Genomic DNA, 17,806 nt, shown 5'->3' on the forward strand with positions numbered 1-17,806 from the left:
AATTTAAAGGAATTTCTAAGCTTAAATCAGATAGTTGTCTGGTTGAGCCAACTGCAGTTTTGTTACAAACATAGGAGATTAAGCGACAGATTAAATGCTTATGCACTCTAAAGTTCTATATAATCCCTACAGTCAAAAACTTTTCCTTTAGAGTGAAAAACCACCTTTAGATGAGTTTCTAGGGAGTAACCAGTTGTGTTTTTTTTGTTTTTATGATGAAAGGATAGTTGAAGGTTTCTCTTTTGTGTTACCTCCATCTCCAACAGTATGGACTACAGGCATGTGCCATCTTGCCTAGCAAAGATTTGTCAGTAGTCTGATTATGGATGTGAAAAGGGTCTGCCTCCCTCACCAAAAGAATTGAAGCTTTAAGCTAAAATAAAGATGTCAAAGGCTATTCTTCCTATCACAAAGGGGTTACATTTCAGCTGGAGCCAGAAGCTAGAAGCAGAGAGATTCTCTACAACCATATGCCCAGTAAAGCAATGGAATAGTGACCAAGAGAACCAACAGGGTGCCTCCTAGAAAAGACTATAGGCTTTATATTACCTAGAAGCCATTATAGTGCACACTAGAATAGTGGAGAAGAGGTCAAATAGAAGGAGAGTAATGACATCATCACAAAATGGCTGCAATTCAGTATTGGAGGTATGAGTTGTCCTCCATTCACATTCCCTGGACATACATATTCACTATCCCTGTATCCTTACACATGTAATCCTTGCACATACATTTTCAGTCCATTTGTATCTCTCTATGTGTGTAACCTCATTATGTTCATATGTTTCTTATGTGTGTTCTTCTTCCCACCAATGGTGTGTGTGTGTGTGTGTGTGTGTGTGTGTGTGTGTGTGTACTTGTATGAATGAGCCCCTGGTTTATGGGTGAAATATTATATTTTCTACATTTCTTACTATACTACTTCATTAAATGCCTTTGCTTTGAATTAATCTCATTCTCCAGCTGGTCAGCTTGCTGGTAAAAGTAAACACATCAGGGGCAGCTGGGTAGCTCAGTGGAGTGAGAGTCAGGCCTAGAGACAGGAGGTCCTAGGTTCAAACCCGGCCTCAGCCACTTCCCAGCTGTGTGACCTTGGGCAAGTCACTTGACCCCCATTGCCCACCCTTACCAATCTTCCACCTATGAGACAATACACCGAAGTACAAGGGTTTAAAAAAAAAAAGTAAACACATCAATGGGGGCTCATGATCTATCTATCTATCTATCTATCTATCTATCTATTTTATAGACTTACAGTGTAACTTGAACTTGGGTAGCTTCTCTGGAGGGGGTGCCCTAGGTGCTATGTGAGTGTCATTTTACACTAGTATATACTGAAAAGTAAGAGATGATTTTTGCATCTAGAGGAAAGGTAGGGTCTTAGGCAAAAGAAACAAATTCAAAACCATATTCATTTGGAAGATATAAAAGGTTTTCAAGAATAATATCTGCATTCACTAAGGAATTGATAAGTCTAAAATTAATGCTGGTATTGAACAATGACTTTTAACAGGCGCACAAGATAACACAAAAAGGTCTTCTCTTAAAGGTCATGGAAACAGAATGAAATGCTCATTTCTGAGAGGCCAGAGTTGCACCCCTTAGGAGAAAAAAAAATCAGAGGGAAATTTAATGCCTTTTGAAACATAAAAATTAGAAAGTTATAGAAGTTCAACTTTACAAATACAATTTTAATCCTATAGGATTAGAGGGGATTTCAGACTCTAAATAACTGAATTTAACCAAGGGAACTCTAGGGTAGGGGAAGAAAAATAAGGTAGGTTGTTTTGACTATAATTAGAGGCAGCACGTGGACAGAGAGCCAGGCCTGGAATTAGGAGGATCTGGGTTCAGATTTGGCCCCAACTACATCCTAGCTTGTGAGTCTGGGCAAATCATTTAACTCCACTTATCTATCACTTTTCTTTATGTCTTAGAGCTGTTACTAAGACCTAAAGCAAACAGTTTTTATTCCCTTAATGATCCAGTGGATTCAATCCTGAAAACTTTTGTTTGTTTGTTTGTTTCTACTGATTGATAGTGGTAATAGTTTAAAAATTAGTATTTCTCTAGGAGGAGTACTTGGGGTTTTCCTCAACTCAACCCCAAGGCCAGGAAGCTCAAACTAGTTGTTACCACATATATGACCCATCTCTCCAAACAGTGGAGCTTATGCATTCTCCTGCTACTCCCCCTCCTTTTTATCAGGCTATCTCCCATTATCACCTTGTCCGCCTACTAACTCTTCCTTTTTAGTATCCTCTTCTTAGTCCACCCAAATCTCTTGGCTAGATCATAATTCTGAGGAGAACCAAGTGTTTCTGGAATGGGAGGAAGTAGCCTGCAAAACTTTGCCTCCTCCATTCCCTTTTATTTGATATAGAGGATTGTAATAAATGTGGTCTATGTATTACTGTTGGGTTGGGATTTTTTCTAAGACTTGTAACTCAATATGTGTAGAAATTCCCTCTACCTATAATGTAGCATTATAAAATAACTTGTCTTTAACTTAAACTTAAAAAACAGCCTGGAGTGGGGACCTAACAACATACTGTCCCAGTCCAACCTACTACCTAATATACTTCCTCTCATATTACTGGCATAAATAGTGATAAATGGGGATTAAGGAAGAGTGAATATACCAATAATATTCACCTGGTGATAGTATGTGACTGTGAAACATGGAACACCACCATACTGGAAGAACTCAAATTATAAAAAACTGGAGATAACTGAAAGATCAAAGCAAAGGGGCACCATAAGTGTAAACTGACCAGGGAATACTTGAAAGTGAGAAGTAAAAGATATCTATTAATTATTAGCTTAATTTTTGTGACAACATGCATATATTGCCAATGTATATTTATGTATATGTGTACCATGTACATGTGTATATACATATATGTGGCCCATTATAAAAAGAATATAATATGCCGGTCCATTTCCTTTCATGTATACATATATGTGTTTGTATAAACACACACATACATACATATACATATATATGTATGTATAAACATACACACATGCAGGATACAAAATAAATGCATATAAATCATCAGAATTTCTATATATCTCCAACACATCACAGCAGCAAGAGGTAGAAAGAGAAACATCATTTAAAATCACCCTAGACAATATAAAATACTTAGGAATCTATCTACCAAAACAAACACGGGAATTATATGAACACAACTACAAAACACTTTCCAAACAATTAAAACTAGATCTAAACAATTGCAAAAACATTGATTGCTCATGGGTAGGACGAGCTAACATAATAAAAATGACCATTCTACCCAAATTAATTTACCTTATTTAGTGCCATACCTATCAAACTACCAAAAAACTTTCTTACTGAATTAGAAAAAACTATAACAAAGTTCATTTGGAAGAACAAAAGATCAAGAATATCAAGGAAAATAATGAAAAAAAACCGTGAAGGAAGGTGGCCTAGCAATACCAGATATTAAACTATGCTATAAAGCTGCGGTCATCAAAACAATATGGTACTGGCTAAGAGACAGAAGGGAGCATCAGTGGAATAGACTTGGGGTAAGTGACATCAGCAAGAGTGTCCATATGATAAATCCAAAGAGCCCAACTTTTGGGATAAAAACTGTTGGGAAAATTGGAAAACAATATGGGAGAGTATAGGTTTAGATCAACATCTCACACCCTACACCAAGATAAATTCAGAATGGGTGAATGACTTGAATATAAAGAAGGAAACTATAAGAAAATTAGGTGAACATAGAATAGTATACCTGTCAGATCTATGGGAAAGGGAAAAATTTAAAACCAAGCAATAGCTAGAAAAAATTACAAAATGTAAAATAAATAATTTTGATTGTATTAAATTAAAAAGGTTTTGTACAAACAAAAACAATGCAACCATAATCAGAAGGGAAACAACAAACTGGGAAAAATCTTTATAACAAAAAATTCTGACAGAGGTCTAATTACTCAAATATACAAGGAGCTAAATCAATTGTATAAAAAAATCAAGCCATTCCCCAATTGATAAATGGGCATGGGAAATGAAAAGGCAATTTTCAGATAAAGAAATCAAAAGTATCAATAAGCACATGAGAAAGTGTTCTAAATCTCTAATAATTAGAGAAATGCCAATCAAAACAACTCTGTGGTATCACCTCACACCTAGCAGATTGGCTAAAATAAAAGAAGGGGAGAGTAATGAATGCTAGAGGAGATGTGGCAAAACTGGGACATTAATGCATTGCTGGTGGAGTTGTGAACTGATCCAACCATTCTGGATGGCAATTTGGAACTATGCCCAAAGAGCTCTAAAAGACTGCCTGCTCTTAGATCGAGCCATAGCATTGCTGGGTTTGTACCCCAAAGAGATAAACAGACTTGTACAAAAATATTTATAGCTGCACTTTTTGTGGTGGCAAAAAACTGGAAAATGAAGGGATGCCCTTCAATTGGGGAATGGCTGAACAAATTGTGGTATATTCTGGTGATGGAATACTATTGTGCTCAAAGGAATAATAAACTGGAGGAATTCCGTGTGAACTGGAAAGACCTCCAGGAATTGATGCAGAGTGAAAGGAGCAGAACCAGGAGAACATTATACACAGAGGCTGATACACTGTGGTAAAAATCGAATGTAATGGACTTCTCTACTGGCAGCAATGCAATGACCTGGGACAATTCTGAGGGATTTATGGAAAAGAACGCTACCCACATTCAGAGGAAGATCTGCAGGAGAGGAAACATAGAAGATACAATTGCTTGAATGCATGGGTTGAGGTGGACATGGTTGGGGATCTGACACTAAACAACCACACAAATGCAACTATCAATAATATGTAAATAAGTCTTGATTGATCACACATGTTAAAACCAGTGGAAATGCCCGTTGGATATGGGGAAGGGTAAGGGGGGGGGTGAAGGGGAAAGTAAAAACAAGAATCATGTAACCATGGAAAATTTTTCTAAAAAATAAAATATTATATTAGAACACACACACAAAAATAAACACACACACATATATATATTAGGCCAGTCCTTTGACTGGAGAATGAGAGACAGCAGACGGGCAGGTTATATAAATTACAGGCTGGCAACCTCGCATATTAAAAAAAAAAAAAAAAAAACATTCTGGAAAGCCCTAAGGACTCTTGGGAAGAACTGTAATGGAATATTTAGCTGAAAAGCCATGGCCACGAATTGCACAGAACAAGGACAGTTCGGGTGGTGATCAGCATTAGTGAAGGGAGTTTCCCCTTTGATGAAATCACTGATGACGAGTTATACTGCAGGCTAAAGAATACCCACGTATACTCTGGGCCAGGGGAATCCTGCTGTTCAAGAGTTTGAGAAACACAGCTGGAAAAGGAAACCGGAGGTGGTTAAACACGCCCTAGAGCCTTAAGAGTACCCTAAAGCAGAAGAGAGTCTCTAACCCATTTCCATTCTTTGCACTCTCACAGTAACGCCCCAGACCACTAGAGGTTGAAAACCAATCCATCTTTCCGGATGGCGCTCTACCAGGGAGAAGAAGGGGTGGGGAGGTCTAAGCACCAACGTATAGACTCTGGGACACCGGGAGGCAGCAGCTGTGACAGTTCCCGAGACTGCTGTTGTGGCTGCTGCAAACCGGTCTCTCTTCCCTGCAGGGTGTGCGGGGATGGAGAAAGGGGGAGGAGAGAAAGGGGGAAGAGCTTGGGCAGCCACCGCCAGCGGGCGGAGCCTCCGGTGCCCAGCAGCGCAGTCTGGTCTTTCTGCTTCTCCCACATACTCACACGCGCACTGCACCCGGGCCGGAGCCCGGGCGGGAGCAGGAGTCAGAACCTCAGGATCCGGGGCGACGCCGGCTGTTTAGTGCTTCCTTTAACCCTCTGCACCAGGAGAAGGGAGGGTGAGGTGGAGAAGGAGAGATAAAGGAAAGGACTATATTACAAGAGATTTGGTTTCCTTAGGAAGAGACGGGGCACAGCATTTTGCTGCTCAGCTCCAGAATCAGGCAATTGGTGGCTCCTCTGGCCCCAGAGACCAGAAGAAAAGGGAAGGAAAGAGAACCGGAGACGCGCTCACACTCACACACATACACAGACACACGCACACGCACAGTCCTGGGAGACAGTCTTGGGGGAGTTTGGACAGAGAGCTAAAAAGCTCTAGCTCTCCACCCCCAGCTCCGGCCCCAGCTGCTCTGCGCCTCCGGCCGGCGTTGCCATCCACCTCCCACCTATTCTTGTCCTCCCCCAGCCTCAGCTAGCCGCCGGCCCGTCAGCCTCTCCTCCACCGGCTTCCTTTCGTCAGCCTAGCTGCTTCTCAGTCCAGGAGACTCCGCAGCCGCCACTGCCACCGCCGCCGGCCGCCGCAGCAACATCCCAGGAACTAGCAGACTGTGGCGCAACTGGTCTGGGGAGCGGAGGCGCTGAGATCCTGCCCCAGGGTAAGAGACTAGTTTTCTTTCCTTCCAGTCCGCGCCGCTCTCCCCTTCCCTTCCCTTTCTTGGGGGTCTTTCCATTCGGGGGAATGAAGGGTGGTTTCTTCGTTTTTTTCTCAGAACTGGTTCATTTTCCCTTCCTGCCACTCCAGCCTATTCCCATTCTCCCAAGGGGGAGAGCTTGTATTTGGCAGGAGGAAGGGGCTTTGTAGAGCGCGGGCAGAGTGGTGTGGCTTTGAAGGCTGACTTTCCCGCCTGCCACTAACAGCTGCTCAGCTTGGCTCTCAGTCGTTGTGCCCGCCTAACCGCCCCCCCCCCCCCCAACCCCGGGCCAGGTCCGCAGTGACACCAGCCGAGTTGACTTGGTTGGGGGTGGGGGGGGGGGGAAGGAAGGGGGAGGGCTTCATGGAGTATGTCCCTCAGGGACGTGAGAGGTAGAAGAGGGGCTAAGTTAGGATTTGGCATCAGAGGATGAAATCCCCAGTTCCCCATGCTTTAGATCTGGATAACTTATTAGATGACATTTAGGATGTCAAAGAGAGGTTTCCAATCTTTCCTTTGGTCAATACTGGCGCCGGAGCTGGATTGAACAGGTGCAGTGTTGTTATGACAGAATGCTGCAATCGACCAAACGCCTCCTTCCCCCACGCACCTTTCCAGAGGATGCTTTAACGTTTTAGGATGAGGATAGGGAAGGGGGGCATATCTTGAAATGGTTTGGAAATAATGAACCCAACTGATCAAGAAAGCAGCAAGTGCCAAGGTCTGTTTATGAGACATCCATGCAGATGAGACTTGCCAGTTCTCATCCCATTCTCGAGCTTGTGCAGGGCATAGTTGTTATAAAGCTCATCAGAGGAAGTTGCTTCGATAGGTAAATAAATTCTTTCACTGAACCTGCTGAAATCAGTGCCCTCCGAACAAGGTAACAGAAAATAATTATGCAGAGGGTCTGTGAAAGGGTACAGTCAAACAAAAACAACTCAACAGACCCAGCTTCTTGGAGGCCCAGGCAACAGAGTGAGTTTCTATCAGGGAGGGACACCACTGTATGACTGTCTGCTACCAAAACCCAGGTGTCTCCTCTTAGGTAGAGACTAAGCTTCAGGTTTTTGTGGATGGGTCAGGGAAAGGGGGAAACTGGTGCTGTTTTTGGTAATAAGCAGTGACCCAAAGTACTCTCCCCCTTTTTTGATGAGAATATTTCTACAGTGAGCTGGAGAAGCCGACTGTTTCTTTGTAACTTTAATATGATAAAGTAGAATGTTGCTAATAAATGTTTTTATTAAGAGAATTTCCTAATGGAAAGGAGACCCTGCAACAGGGGAAGTGAGTGGTCCCTTTGTAATCTGCATAAATAATGTCTGGTGTGATTTACAATAATTACCACTGGGGAGGAAAGAGGTAACAAGAGGCTTAAGTACTGTAACAGATCTAATTTGATAGAGATTGTGGTACATAGATTAGAATTTAGAAGTTTGATCCCTACCCTTATGCTTATTAGTAGTTTTATGAGAATGTCACTTAATCTTTCTCATCTGAAAATTTCTCATTTTTAGTTCTCTATTAATATTTATTAAGCATCAAAGCTTATTAAACTTTATTATCCAAACAGTCTCCCCTCAGGAAAACTGATTAATGAAATTTATTTGTGTTCATTTTCTATATTTGTAAAAATGTTGCATTTAATTATAGCATATAGTTGGTATGTAGCTGGCACTTAACTACTTATTGTTCGATAACTCTTAGAGCTAGGAATTTGGGAAGATGAATTCTAATGGCATTTGTTAAAAATTTGTAATACTTTTACAACTTTTATAAATAATATATGAGGGGATAGCTAGTGGCTCAGTGGATTGAAATCCAGACCTAGAGACTGGAAGTTCTGAGTTCAAAGCTGACCTCAGACATTTATTTGCTATGTAACCCCGAGCAAGTCACTAACCCCCATTGCCTAGCTCATACCATTCTTTTGCCTTGGAACCACAATGCACAGTATTGATTCTTAGATGGAAGGTAAGAGTTTTAAATTTAAAAAAAAGTATATGAGGGTAGGCATATTTGGGATTTTTATCTTTGTTTTACAGATGAGGAAACCAGGTCTCAGAGATGTTGGGTTTGTTTTTTTGTTGTTTTTTTTTTTAAACCATTACTTTTTATCTTAGTGTCAGTTCTAAGACAGAAGAGCAGCAAGGGTTAGGCAATTGAAGTTAAGTGACTTCTTGCCTAGGGTCACACAACCAGGAAGTGTCTGAGGCCACATTTGAACCCAGATCCTCCTAAATCCAAACCTGGCTCTCTATCCACCTGTGCTACCTAGCTGCCCCCTCCCACTCAGGGATATTTTAACCTGCCAGAAATCTCATGGATAGTAATAGATACTTAAACCCAAGCCTGCTGCCACCTATTCTAGTCCTCTTTCCACTACATTCCCAGGTCTTTTGACTCCTGGCACAGATTTCTTTCCATTATGCCACAGTTAATTTATTTTAGTTCAGTCAGAGCTGGGACAAGGTATTTGTGTGCCCTTAGGCAAGATTTTAAAATTGTGCCCCTAGTGTATTACTGTCGAGGATTTGAGCCTTAACTATAACATGCAACTTGAGTTGGAGCAAAAGAATTCCATTCCACATGACCTGTATTTTTCTTGTATTCACAATATTTTTAAATGCCCTTCATTTACATGTCTCTATATGATGTGTCCTAGGCAGCTGTTTGCCTAGTTAACTGCTTCTCCAGTGAATGATGATAATAATGTTTGAAGTACTTGGAGAGAAATACAAATGAGAGAACTGGGTGATAGTTTCAGTTATTTCTAACTTGTGAAAATCGAGCAAGTCGCAATCTCTTTCTGGGCCTCAGTTTCATCATCTGTCAAATGAGGAATTTGACTTAGTTGATTTCATTTTCTAGTACAAAAACATATGTGCTTCTATAACTTCTGCATGGTCATTTTTTTTTGTTTTGACTTACAAGGTTTTTTTTGGGTTTTAAAGTGTCAAAGGAGATTTTCTATAAAATACCGGGTTGTTATAAAAGACTGCCTCTTTACTCTGTACCCTGGTTTTCTCTCTTTCTGTTATTTCACATTTATGTGACTTTAGACAAGTAACTTAACCTCCTGGGCCTTCAGTGTCCCCATCTGTAAAATAAGGGAGGTGGATTAGATGATCTTTAAGGTCCCTTTTCTAAATTTATTGATCTCTCTCTCTCTCTCTCTCTCTCTCTCTCTCTCTCTTTCTCTTTTTCTCTCTCTCTCTTCCTCTCTCCCTCTCCCTCCCTTCTCTCTCCATTTCTCTTTCTATACATACATATGCATAAACATGTATGAACAAAATATTTATATATATTCAATAAATTTAGATCTCTTGATGTTGAACTCCCAGGAGGAAAGCAAGTTGGCACCTTCTGTGTAACTTATTATCATAGATGCCTGAGATATTGAATGGTAAGTTATCCAGGATCACAAAGCTGGCTCTTGGGCCAACTCTCTATCCCCTGCATCACTCTCCCTCTCTATGATATGATAATCCAAAGGGAAATGCTTTAAATGATGGGTAGCAGCTTGCTATTAGTACTACTATTACTACTATGAATAGCCAGCATTTATAGAACATTAGAAAGTTTGCCCAAGTGCCTTACATATGCTAGCTCATTTGATTTTTACAACAATCCTATAAAGTAGGTGCTCTGACTATCCCCATTTTACAGATGATGAAACTGAGACACTGTGATTTTCCCAGAGTCACACAGCTAATAAGTTACTATATAAATAAGGAGTATTTGCAATATTAGGTAAGACAACTTAACTAAAGATAATGTGCTTAAAGAGAACCAGCAAATGTGGCAGCCAATACTGTTGTACCTACTATATGTTTCATAAGAGGAAAATATTTTTTCTTGTCTATATAAAAAAACAGACCCAAGTCTATCTACCTCCTCTTGAACTTTGTGATATGTATAGCCAATAAAAAATATACATTATTATAAAGTTACTTGTGTCACTTTAAAAGGATATGTGGAGGAAGCTAGGTGGCTCAGTGGATTGAAAGCCAGGCCTAGAGATGGGAGGTCCTAGATTCAAATCTGGTCTCTTCTTAGCTGTGTGACCCTGGACAAATCACTTAACAATCCCATTGCATAGATAGCCCTTAGCATTTCCTGCTCTATAACTAATACTCAGTATTGATTCTAAGATGGAAGGTAAAGATTAAAAAAATAAAATAAAACTAGATAGACTTGAGAGGAAAGCAATAAAAACCGTTAATATTTATTCTGTTGTTATTATTATTATTTTAAAGGGGATATGAGTTATTCCCAATATGTTAATAGTGACTCTTCAACGCAGAAGAAAGACTTAAAATTTCTCAAACACAATTTCATTTCTGATTCCCCATCCCTTCCTCATCCCTCCCTATCCCATCTTCTATACTTGTGACCACTGATGGATAGATCACAGGGCTTTGTAGTCAGGAAGTTGTTGTTGTTCAGTTGTATCTGACTCTTCATGACTGCATTTGGAATTTTCTTGGTAAAGATACTGGAGTAGTTCACCATTTCCTTTTCCAGCTCATTTTACAGATAAGGAAATGGAGGCAAATGGGGTTAAGTGACTTTCCTGGGGTCACTCAAGCTAGTAAGTGTCTGAGGCCAGATTCAAACTCAGGAATATGAGTCTTCCTGACTCCAGACCTGATCCTCTACCCACTGCACCATCTAACTGTCAGGAAGACTTCAGAGTTCAAATCCATTTTCAGACCCTTATTAGCTGTGTGATCTTGGGCAAGTCAGTTAATCTCATCTTACCTCTATTTCCTCAGCTGTGAACAGAGATATTAATAGCACCAACCTCCCTGAATTGTTGTAAGGATCAAATAAAATAATATTTGTGTAAAAAAAAAACCCAACATTTAGTACTTTGAGTGACATCTTGTTGGTGCTATATAAGATTCCTCTCCCTCTTGGTGGATAGTAAAATAGAGTTTTTGTTTTTTCAAAGAAAATTGGCGAAGTGTTATTTTCTCACTCATATTAAAAGTATTACAAGAGAAATATTAATTGACCCTGATATTGTGGGATAGAATCATAGAATACTGGAGCCAAAGAGATTGTAGAAATTACTATTTCAACTTCTATATTTTAAAGATGAGCAAACTGAGCTCCAGAGTCACACACCAAGGTCACACACATTTAGTTAGCAGCAGAGCCCCCACTAGAAGCCAGATCACCTATTACTACATTGTTGCTTCCTTCAATCTAGCCTATTACACACCCTTTTTAAAAGACATGTATAGTCTCAATTCTGTGCAACAGTTTCTATGGCAAAGAGGCATTTTTATAAACTCCTATTATAATTAATCATGTAAATACTTCAATGATATCCAAAGACCTTTTACAGCTTGCCTGGTAATTAAGTGAGACTTGGCACTTTTTCAAAGTATCTGGGAAGTTGAGTTTTTAAAAAAATTCTTAAATCAGCAATTTTAAGGAGGAAATATTTGTCCATTTTTACCTCTCCATTGTACTTTGCTTGGTTTGTGCATCCCATGAGGTACCAAGAAGCATATACAAAGAAGTGGGGGAACCATTTGAATAGAAGCCAAATATATACCAGCTTCCCAAGCTTGTTTTCCTTGTAAATAAAACCAGCAGCAAGAGGTGGTCCCATCATGCAACAGGAAAAGTCAAAAATATATCTACATTTTATTCGCATTTACATGTTGTTTCCACTTGTATTTCTTAAGCAGAAAATTTGAGATTTTTTCCAGCATGTCCTCAGCTTAATGTTACTATTTAAGAAATAAAATCCTGAAGATGTTTTTATAGCAAATAATTTTATAAAAGGTTGGAATTTTACAAAAGTCTTTACTTCTACTATTCCCAACCTAACAAAAGCAATTAGAATTCAATTGTGCATCATGCCCACTATCTGATCACAAAATACCAGGCCTCTTACAGGGTTGGTATCTGGCCCTCTAGTTACCAGAAGAAAAGAATAGGCTTACGATAACATGCCTTTTCTCATCCTCCGCCTCAGTTCAGATTGGTTAGCAACCTGTAATGGTGCTACTTGTGAACTAGGCCATCTGTTCCTTTGATTCATTGCTGTTGTTGTTACTTTTTTTTCCCATTTCAAGAAAATAAACCATAAAATTGACTTCCCAGTAAGCTCCTGATGAAGGCAATTGTGTACTTCATAATACTTCAATGCCAACATTTGATGCAGCATTTTTTCTAGGTATGGTACTCTGTTGTAATTAAAAATGAGATTAGACTAAATTAAAATAGTCTCTAATTTCATCATACTTTGTTTACTTTTCTAGATCACTTTAACCAAGGAGCTCAAAGGTATTTATAAGAGTAAACACAAGAACTCTGTCCTGACTAGGCAACTGTTAGGGGAAATGCAGTTTACTTTAATTATTTATTAAAGTCTTGGTTTTCTGTCATACTGACAACTCTTGAACAGAGGGTGAAAGCTAGGCAATTGGGGCTAAATGACTTGTCCAGGGTCACACAGCTAGAAAGTTCCAGGGTCAAATTTGAACATAGGTCTTCCCAACTCTAGGTCTGCTACTCTATCCACTGTGCTTCGTAGCTTCTCCTGTCCCTTTTGATTAGAAAACATTAATTTTTTTTCTTATTCCTATGGGGATGGAGAAAAACAAAATCCTTGTAACAAATAACCAGTTAAACAAATATCTCTTTCCATTATTCTTCATATTTCTCGTATTTGCTGTTTTTAATTATATTATAGTTACATCCCTCCCCCTCCCCCCAAGTTATTGGACAGTTTACTATTCTGCAGTTACAAATAATGCCGCTATACTTATCTCAGAATAGATAGTTCTCCCCCTCCTTCTTTTGGATAATAGCAGTTTTGCAATAGGGTCATAGGATTATAGCATTGCATTAATATCCTTTCTTCATATATTAAAGGTTCCAAGGAGAAGGACTCTTCTTTATCCGTCACAATGGCACATTGTGAATGCTTCTTAATGGATTATCATGCATTTTAAAAAGTAATATAGAGAGCTTTAAAAGACTATCTGTCCTTTGATCCAGCCATACCGCTGCTGGGTTTTGTACCCCAAAGGTATAATAGGGAAAAATATGTGTACAAAAATATTTATAGCTGTGCTTTTTGTGGTGGCAAAAAATTGGAAAATGAGAGGGTATCCATTGATTGCGGAATGGCTGAATAATTGTGGCATTTGATGGTGATGGAATACTATTGTCCTGTAAGGAATAATGAGCTGGAGGAATTCCATGTGAACTGGAATGACCTCTCTGATACAGAGAGAGAGGAGCAGAACCAGGAGAACATTGTACATGGGACTGATATACTGTGGCACAAATGATTGTAATGGACTTCTCTATACTAACAGCAATGCAATGATCCAGGACAATTCTGAGGGACTTATGAGAAAAAACATTATCCATATCCAGAGAAAGAATTGTAGGAGCAGAAACACAAAAGAAAAACATATGATTGATCATATGATTCGATGGGGATATGATTGGGGATGTTGACTTTGAATGATCACTCTATTGCAAATAATAATATGGAAATAGGTTTTGAACAATGATACATGTAAAACCCAGTGGAATTGCTCGGTGGCTCTGGGAGTGGGTTAAGGGGAAGGGGAGGGAAAGAACATGAATCATGTAACCTTGGAAAAATCTAAAGTAATTAAATAATTTAAAATTTTAAAAAGTACTATAGGTAAACTACTGGGTTTGGCAAATGTCAGTCTGCCCACTCCTCAGTGGAAAATAAGGCAAGGATTTGACCTGAGAATTTTGTAACATTTTGTAATTTTGTAAAAAGTAGCAAGTGGTTTGGTAAGAGCATTAGAACTTTTCTGAGGAAGTTGGCATTTTTTAAAGGATAGAATGGAGGAGAAGACCTTATTTCTATGTTCCATTCCTTTTTCTTTTTGTAAAGGAGCTGAAATTCAGCAGGTAGTAAAAATTTTGCCAGTATAATTAGAACAAGGTGATTTGTCTAGCCTCTGTCCTCTAGCCTTTGTGAATAATGTGTTGTTTGATCACACCCAGATTTAAGTTGATACATATTCCTTTTTTTGGCATAGTATATGGACCATTGGACTTAGCATTAAAAAGATGTGAGTATAAAGCCTGCCTCAATCACTAGCCTTGTTGCCTTGGGCAAGTCACTTAACCTCAGTTAGCTTTAGTCTTCTCTTCTGTTGTTTTATTTTTTCAGTTGTAGATGATTCTTCATGACCTCATTTGGGGTTTTTCTTATTAAAGAAACTACAGTGATTATCATTTCCTTTCCCTGCTTATTTTACAGATGAGGAAACTGAGGTACAAAAGGGTTAAGTGATTTGCCTAGAGTCACACAGCTAGTAAGTATCCAAGGCCAGATTTGAACTCAAGAAGATAAATTTTTTTTGACTTCAGGTCGGGTATAATGGGCTTAAAAATTACACCTACTACTTGTGACAAAGAATGTGATCCACCTCCAAAGAAAGAACTGTAGGAGTCAGATGCAGATCAATACATACTCTTTTTCATATTATTTTTTTTATGTTTTTATTTGGAGGTTTTGATTTTATCTGAGTATTCTCTTACAACAATGACCAATATGGAAGTATGTTTTGCATGATAATACATATATAACCCAGATCAAATGGCTTAGCATTTCTGAGGTGGGAGGGAAGGGAAGGAGACAATTTGGATCTTATAATTTCAAAAAACTTGCTGAAAAAATTTATTACATCTAATTGGGAAAATAAGATATCTTTGAATAAAAAAAATTAACCATCAAATAAATAATAACACCCACTTCACAAGGTTGTTGTGAGAATTAAATAAGATGTAAATATATAAGGTGTAATATAAAATATTTATAATATGTTAATCTTTGTTTAATATATAATTTATATAAATATAGATGTATGTCTACACACATATATACACACATGTCCTTATCTATGATTTATATTCCTCTGTAAACTTTAAGGAACTATATACATTTTAGCTATTATTATCATATAGGTAACTGAAAATAAATGGGAAAATTTTATTAACATTTAGAGTTTTAAACTATTTTATAGGGGGTTTTATCCCATGTGAAATATTTCTATCACTATAATCTGTGTATAGCTAAAAAGTAATGGAACTTTAGAAAAGATATTCGAATTCATGTAAACAAATGAGAGCTATTCTTCAAAGTAGGTACTTTGAAAAGCTTCACACTTACTCTAGTAAGACAGTTATTCTCAAAACATTCTTGAAACTTCTTTTGGAATTACATTCAGTGAGTTTATGGAAAAATAAGGGAAAAAATAGTCATTACTTTGTTATACCTTATCTTCCCCCTCTATAACCAGCTTAATCATTGGGGATATTGATTTGAACTATCTCCAAATGGTTTGTAATTGTTTTATAAGAATTAAGTCAATCCTCAAAGTATGAAGATTTTTCCATTATTAAAAATATACAAGAGAATGTTACTTGTGTTTTGAAGACAGCTCTTCAATGTATGAGCATAATTCAAAAAAGTATATGCTCTTATAGGGTGTCAGCTTTAAAAGAAATAATATTTTTATGATATGTAATCCCAATTCATCAGAGCACTTTATTAAATACTTATTGAATTAAACACATTGAATTAGGTGGAGGAGAAATACAATGTTTAGATTAAATCTAGTCCTGTCTCTCTTGGTACTTAAAATCTATTAAGAGTTGGGAAAAAATAATATTCATACTCAGTTAACTGTTACACACAGTGATGTTTGATAAGTATGTCAGAAAGATATAAAACAAAGTTTTGAAATCTGTAGTGAAAGGTCCTGGGGATGTGGTGGAAAGAATACTATATTTGGAGTTAGTGAGCTGAGGTTCAGATCCTAATACTCCTCTTTACTGAGAGAACTCTTTGGGCTCCTGCTTCTTCATCCGAAAAAGGAGGATGTTGGATTATATGAAATCTAAGGTCCTTTCCAACTCTAAATCTATAACTATAAGATTTTTGGAAACTTATTTTAAATTATTTAACATTCTTACTAACTTATTCTTGACTTTTAAAATGCACAACAGTCCTGTTAGATAGCTACTTCAAATATTGTCACTCACATTTAACAGATGAGGAACCTGAGATTGAGATTAGTTCAATGATACACCCAAAGTTAGCCAGCTAAGATATATCAAAGCAGGGATTCAAACTAGGTAGTCTTTTGGGATTCCAGTCATGCATTCTATACACTATGTCATGGTGCCCCTTTGGTATGTTTTTAGAAACAAAATTTTATCCTACAATAGCTAAATAAAGAAATACACTGAATATAGAACCTAATTTCCCAAAGTAATAAACATAGCATCTGAAAGTACTAGAGTTAAAAGCAAGGGATTTTAGAGTAAAAACTCTGTTACTTTGCTTAATAAGGAGAATTTTGTTCATCATGAATTTTCTGATGAAGAAATATGAGTTACAGAGTTCAAATTCCATGATGACTAACTTCAAACATCTTTCTGAACAAAGTAGATTTTCAGAACCCGTATATGTAAAGCAGTATTAAATAGAACAGAACTCCTAGAACACTAATGTATCTAGATTTTTGGTTGGAAGTTGGCAAAAGGGAAGTTGACATGTAGCAGCAAATAAACGCAGGCGCCCTCCTGGTATGGTAGAATGAGCTCTCTATTTGAGGTTAGAGGATCTCATTTCAGATTCTGACTCTTCTCCCGGCTACTTGTGCAATTCAACAAATCACTCAGGTTTTTTTGAGATTCAATTTCCCCATCTGTTAAGTGAGGGGATTTGATTAGATAAACTCTAAAGATCTTTCAGTATTGAAATCTATTATCTTTTGATTTACATATCTTTTGTGGGGAAGGGCAGTAGGTTGATCACAGGAGAGAGTGCCAAGCCTGGAGACAAGAGGTGCTGGGTTCAAATCTGGCCTCAGATTCTTTCTAGCTAGGTGATCCTGGGCAAGTCACTTAACCCCCATTGCCTAGCCCTTACCTCTCTTTTACTTTGGAACCGATACTTAGTATCACTTCTAAGATATAAGGTAAAGGCTTTAAAAAAAAAATCTTTTGTAGGGGAGCAACTAAGTGACAGTGGATAGAGTGCCAGACTTAGAGATGAGAAATCCTGGGTTCAAATCTGGCCTCAGATACTTCTTAGCTGAGTGACCCTGTGTAAGTACCTAACATCAGTTGCCTAGCACTTGTCCTTATGTCTTAGAGTTGTTATTAAGGCAGAAAATAAGGATTTAAAAACATTTATTATAGGGTGAAGCTATGTAGGACTCACCATTACTCCTAAAGGTTTAGCATATGTGAAAAGGAAGTCACCTTCTCCCCCAGAAACTATATGTTTTTTTTCTGAACATAGAAGAAGCCCGT

The 17,806-nt window shown here is 38.1% G+C and overlaps 1 protein-coding gene across 1 annotated transcript in view; it reads left to right on the forward strand.

Moving 5' to 3' along the window:
- Nucleotides 1–5,839: 5,839 nt before the first annotated feature.
- The window catches only part of PIP5K1B (phosphatidylinositol-4-phosphate 5-kinase type 1 beta), a 326,251-nt gene continuing 314,284 nt past the window's right edge, over nt 5,840–17,806 (forward strand). Inside the window, exon 1 of the mRNA XM_044659358.1 lies at nt 5,840–6,427. The gene's annotated coding sequence lies outside the window, so the exon portion shown is untranslated. The remainder of the gene's footprint in view (nt 6,428–17,806) is intronic.

The sequence above is a fragment of the Gracilinanus agilis genome, chromosome 1 (genome assembly GCF_016433145.1).
Source record: "Gracilinanus agilis isolate LMUSP501 chromosome 1, AgileGrace, whole genome shotgun sequence".
NCBI classification, from domain to species: domain Eukaryota; kingdom Metazoa; phylum Chordata; class Mammalia; order Didelphimorphia; family Didelphidae; genus Gracilinanus; species Gracilinanus agilis.